The sequence below is a fragment of the Moschus berezovskii genome, chromosome 12 (genome assembly GCF_049115385.1).
Source record: "Moschus berezovskii isolate FMDL1 chromosome 12, NW_MosBer_1.0, whole genome shotgun sequence".
Lineage (NCBI taxonomy): Eukaryota > Metazoa > Chordata > Mammalia > Artiodactyla > Moschidae > Moschus > Moschus berezovskii.
Window position 1 is genome coordinate 70395210 of NC_142471.1, and position 6000 is coordinate 70401209.

The 6000-nt window shown below is 42.2% G+C and overlaps 1 protein-coding gene across 4 annotated transcripts in view; it reads right to left on the reverse strand.

The window, feature by feature from the left end:
- The window catches only part of COL17A1 (collagen type XVII alpha 1 chain), a 47683-nt gene extending 42616 nt beyond the window's left edge, over positions 1-5067 (reverse strand). For 2 of the 4 annotated variants that reach the window (XM_088842305.1, XM_088842304.1), the window contains exon 1: positions 4844-5062. The gene's annotated coding sequence lies outside the window, so the exon portion shown is untranslated. Of the gene's footprint in view, positions 1-4843 lie in introns of all 4 variants that reach the window. The other 2 variants (XM_055424719.2, XM_088842306.1) reach the window with 2 other exon arrangements.
- Between the last annotated feature and the right edge of the window lie 933 nt (positions 5068-6000).

Genomic DNA, 6000 nt, shown 5'->3' on the forward strand with positions numbered 1-6000 from the left:
AGAAGACTGGAGTGGGTTGCCATTTCCTTCTCCAATGTGTGAAAGTGAAAAGTGAAAGTGAAGTCGCTCAGTCGTGTCCGACCCTTAGCGACCCCACGGACTGCAGCCTACCAGGCTCCTCCGTCCGTGGGATTTTCTAGGCAAGAGTACTGGAGTGGCTTGCCATTGCCTTCTCCGATTTCATAAGTATAGGTCCCTACTATTCAAGCTGAGAACTAAAACTGGATTCCCAGGATTCAAAGCATAATTCTTTCGTGTGCATATATTTTAATAAGAGTCATTCCCATTTCTTGTATTAGTTAGGGAGTAATTTAATAGTTCCACCTTGGATCCTATTCTTTTGAACTGAGATTTTTTTTTTTTTCAGGGTCCAGTTGACCACGTTGCACCCTGCTGAGCATTAAAGGTCTTACATAGATCTTGCACCCTGATATTTGACAATAAAACTTCCACTTTTTGCCAAGTAATAAAACATCTCTCAAAGTATGTGGTGCTTTCAGCTAATTCATTTTGATGTATCCCACAATATTCAGTGTTCTATACAATGCTCTGTGAATAGAAGACATTCATGCTTCCTTATTTAAGAGTTCAGATGTGAGAATGATGTTTGATGGGTTGAAATCAGGATAAAAACCATTATGATGGTCATATTTGTGTGGAACTTTACACTTCACAACATGAAATTTTGTCTTTAACACAACAGCCCTACTACACTTCTTTAGCTTATGTAGGAAAACAACAACAACAACAACAACAAGAAAGTCAATGTAAAATCTATTGAAATATGTTGGGAAAGATTTGGACAAGTCATCTATGTTCTCCCTTCACTCTCCCTCTGGGCAGAAAAATCACTGAGATCTTGTCCACTGTGTGCTGAAGCATGGATGGGATAAGGCAAGGCTGACTTCAGGGGTGGGGCTGGGCTGGGGAGGAACATGGTTCAGGAGAACAAGGCAAGGATCCCTGTTCCAACTGGGTGCTTTTGGCTGTAGTTACCAGTCTCAGGCTCTGCAAGGACTTGAAACCTGGCTTTCCCTGGGGTTCTCTCTGCCCAACCTTCCTTTCCTCCTACTTGATCTTTTGGGGCAGTTCCAATTGGGATTTTAGAATTCTGGAGCAAACTACTCCCACCCAGGACACCCCTCTCTTGAAGATCTCTCCTTTCAGTCTTTTTCTTCTGCCTGGTGACTTTACGGTCTACTTATCCACTAGGTGCAATGGGCACAGGGTCTAGTCTGATCATACTTTCAGGGGCCCGCAAAAATTTTTTAACTTCTTTTTAAAATCAAACGGAAAAATGAACACACTCCTACTTGGATTATATTCTTTCATGCAGTTTTTTATCTTTTTTTTTTTTAAATGGAGAAAGGACATCCACAAAGGCAAAAGTATCTAGGTCGACAAAAGTCCTAATGCAGCCCTGGGAGAGTTCCCCACTGAAAATCAAGACCACACAAGACCAATTGGTCAACTACCTGGTGGAATTCACCAAGATCCGCACAGTTAGCTTCAGGGCCTGATTGAATGTGCCAACTTTTTGGTCACCGGGATTTTTTAAATGCAGCTCCAGGCAAGGAATGAGCATCATGGAAAAATTCCTGGCTGCATCTAAGAAGACACAGAAATTCTTTGCACGTGTGTTTCCCAGAGCCGAAGAGCAGAGGCTCCATGAGCAATTTAACAGTGGAGTCCAGCTTTATCAGAGGGTCAAACCTGACTTGTGACTGTGTCTGTACTCCTGTAGGACTATGTCCCACCAATCTATGTACAACCTGACACCCTCTTTGAAATCCACCATTTAAGCATTACTTTCCTTTGGCATCTCTGAAGCCCACCCCCCTCTTTTTTTTTAAATTCATCATCAGCTGTGAACCAGGAGGCATTTTGGAGATTAAATGTTCACATGCCCCTGGGGAGCCACCTAGCACGGCAGCACCTGAATTGTTATAAACAGTTCCTTTCAGGATAATATTTCATAACAACCTATGGAAACTTTAACTTTCCACAAGTTATCACTTATTACCATCCTTAAATGAAAGTTGCTGCTGGCAGTTATAAATTTGGATTGGCTGGGTTGTTTCCACTTATAGCCATCAAGGCAGACCGATGATAGCTCCAGTCTGTTTGGTAAGAGTCTCAGCGTCTAGGCAGCCAACCTGGCAAGTGTTTTCTTGTTCTTTCTGTACCTAAAAATATAGCAAATATTTCTAGGTAGCCCCTATCTTTTTCTTAGGTCCCAACGATGAAGCCTTAAGATCTGCAACAAAAAAGTCAAGTGTTCCCTAACTTCCAGAGGGCACAAGGAGATAGCCTGCTAAGAAATCAGATGCCCCCCTCCAGAATGGGAGGAAGGGGAGCCCTTACTGGCCAGTGCTCTAGAGATAGAAGGGCCCCTGGGTGGGTGAAGGTAGATGCAACCTCTGTCTTAGCCTGGAGCTCCTACATGGCTGCATCCTGTGGCCTTACACAGTGATTTCTTGGGCCTGAAATAAGGAAGGAGCTCTGCTGGCTTTACCCAGACCAGTAATCAGAAATGGCAGGGATGTATCAGGAGACAAATTCCTTTCAACCAGAGCTGAGAGGAAATTTTCTGTGAGTTATCAAAGCGAAAATGATGGGTTGAGGCACAAACCTGGATGGGGATCATCCCACGGGGCTACAGTTTTCCCACAGGATTTCCTTTTTAAATATTTTCAGTGCCGAGAGTTTTTAAAAAGTGTAACATAAGGGAAAGGAAAGTACGTGCCCAGACTCGTGGCTGAGCCTGCCTCTCCCAGCAGTACTTATCTGAACGCCTTGCCCCAAAAGTACTACTTAACGAAAGCACAGTCAAGTAGCATAATTTTAAACTTCTGGGATGTTTGGGCCACTTTACTAGAACTGAGGATAAGCAGGTCATTCAAGTTCTCAATTCCAAAATTATGTTAATTTCCATTCATAGTTCTAAGGGGCTGCTTCGTGGTTATTTCATAATGTTCTTTTGAAGGCATAAAAATGATCCTGAGTCATTTTCTTGTGTAAGAAAACACAATTCAGAATCATTTTTCTACTTTTATGAGTTTTTTTCCTTTCCTCTTCATTTAAATGACGTCCCATCCACCTAAAACTATTCCCATTGATGATGGGGTGTAACCCAGGCTCAAACAAGGCCAAACTGCTGATACCAAGAGAAAACCTTCTCAATTGACCTTCTTATAACAATTCATAAAATGCTTGGTCTTTAGCACAAAGAAGGGAATAGAGAAGGAAGTGTTTTTCTATTTTAGGAATAAATGTCCCCATCTTCTGCTAAGGAATCATAGGTATCGTTACAGCTCTTGTAACTCCAATCTCTGTACACTTTACATTTTAAAACAACAACAAAATAACCAAAGTGTGGGAACCCACTAGCTATTGCTCTGTTAACACAGAAGAGCCAAGCAGTTTGCAGGGGTTATGAATACCCATGCCCTAGAGTGGACAGTCTTGGAGGATTCTGTCTCTACACTCCTCTGGCAAGCATGGGTGCCCCCACCTCTGCATTTAGCATCCTCCATTTTCATAACCAGGGCTGGGGGAGCTTGGGCCCTAGGTTGGTGATTAAGCTGCTTGTTTATAGCCATGTTTGGTTAAATCCTGTACCACTAACAATGGCAAATGAGCCAAACCAGGCAGATGCAAACTTCTTTTGGTCAGGCATAATTTAAAAATGTGGTTAGTTCTTAGGTCAGAGTGGTTTCAGCAATCTGGGTTTCTATCCAAGCTTGAAGCAAGGCTCCTTGCTTTAAGTGCCCCCATGATAACTCTGATCAGATTCGTGGGAGTGTTTTGAAGGGGCTGAGAGTAAAGCAAGCCTTCTCTGATTTTCAAAAGGGCTCCATTGGGGGCTGTACATTTGCTTTAGTTTAGTTTCAACTTAGATTTGTGCCTTAGCTTTAAGAGAAAGCATATGGGGGTAAGAGAAATGATTCCGATCTCCAAACAGATTTCTTCAAAAAATCTCCCTACATTTTACGAAAAGAACAAATCCAATTAAGCTACTGATTAGCTGCTTCTCAAAGAAGTGAGGTGCTAGAGGATTTGCCAACACTTCAAAAAAGTAAAGTGGTAAATTGTCAGTTAGTAGTTACTGTGGTCTAGTGAGATACCTAAACTGGTAGTTCTCGTCCCCAAATGAATTTCTTTTGGTCTACATTGGCCTGTAAAATATGACAGAATTTTTTTTTTTCTTGTTCCAAGTTTGACTCCAGGAAGTTCCTGGATTAACTATATCATTTCAGATATTTCACTTTACTTTAGATTAGGGGTGGTAAGTGTAGAGTGTGATATACAGCCAGCCCCTTGAGCTTAGTCAGAGCCTGCCAGCACAGACTCTGGGGGAGCACACTGGTGCTCAGGGGTTACTCCTGGAAACCCCCACTCACCTACACTTTAATTTCTGAGCTGTTCTCTGCTATCAAGGGGAGAGAGGGAAAGTAGAGGAGGCTGGGGAAAGAGGAGAGAGAAACTGAGATTGAGAGAGAAGGAATTTTAAGCTCTTTATATTCTAAATAAAACAGTTTAACACAAGTCATTTTACAATACTGAAAACAATACCAAAGAAATCTTATCATCAGAGTTCACTTTATTTTCACTGGCTTTTTAATTTTCCCACTGTCAAAACTTTCTTGTCCCTTTAAAAGACCTACCCTAAGTAGAACACATAAGTCAAACTAATCATTTATGATCAATTAATCACATCAACAGAACACTGGAAATTAAAGAATGTCATCTTAGATTCTCCGACAAACATTCAAGTTCTCAGCGGCAAACCTCAAATTAAAGTCTCACGAGGAGCGAGAACCACCAAATTCCTATGACTTACCTAGTCTGAGATGCGAAGGAATCGGAAACAACTTTGAGTAAATACCCCTTCTTTCTTCCCCTGACGTTTTCTTCTAGACTGTTTGCCGTTCCCACTTTTTTTTATCCAGCCCCAGCCAAGGTGTGTTAGAGCTGAGTGATCTTTCAAAAATGTTCGCTTCTCTCCCACTTGTTTCCTTCAGTTCTTTGCGTCCAAACAAGTCCTGACAAAGGTGTGTCGAGGTTTAAAGCATGACTCCACCCTTCCAATTATCTGACACTTGCAGGATTAAAAAAAAAATCTGCCTCCAGGAACCAAACTTTACAGGAGGCAGAAAGCTTCTCCAGTTTAGAGCCATGGGATTAACCATTTACGGGCTATGGGAAAAGGGAACAAAGGTTCAGCATAAAATAAATGACTTTTTATTACTCCTCATTACCTTTTATAGCCAGAGAACTGCCACAGCTTGGTATTCCCCTCCCTCGCTGCCATCAGCTCGGCTCAGTTCAGTCACTCGGTCGTGTCCAACTCTTTATCACCACATGGACTGCTGCATCCCAATCCTCCCTCTCCATCACCAACTCCCAGAGTTTACTCAAATTCATGTCTGTTGAGTCAGTGATGCCATCCAACCATCTCACCCTCTGTTGTCCCCTTCTCCTCCCGCCTTCGATCTTTCCCAGCATCAGGGTCTTTTCAAATGACTCAGTTCTTTGCATCAGTGGCCAAAGTATTGGTGTTTCAGCTTCAGCATCAGTCCTTCCAATGAACATTCAGGACTGATTTTCTTTAGGATGGACTGGTTGGATCTCCTTGCAGTCCAAGGGACTCTCAAGAGTCTTCTCTAGCACCACAGTTCAAAAGCATCAATTCTTCAGCACTCAGCTTTCTTTATAGTCCAACTCTCACATCCATACATGACTCCTGGAAAAACCATAGCCTTGACTAGACAGACCTTTGTTGGCAAAATAATGTCTTTGCTTTTTAATATGCTGTCTAGCTTGGTCATAACTTTCCTTCCAAGGAGCAAGCGTCTTTTAATTTCATGGCTGCAGCCAGTCACCATCTGCAGTGATTTTGGACCCCCAAAATAAAGTCTTTCACTGTTTACATTGTTTCCCCATCTATTTGCCATGAAGTGATGGGACCAGATGCCATGATCTTAGTTTTCTGAATGT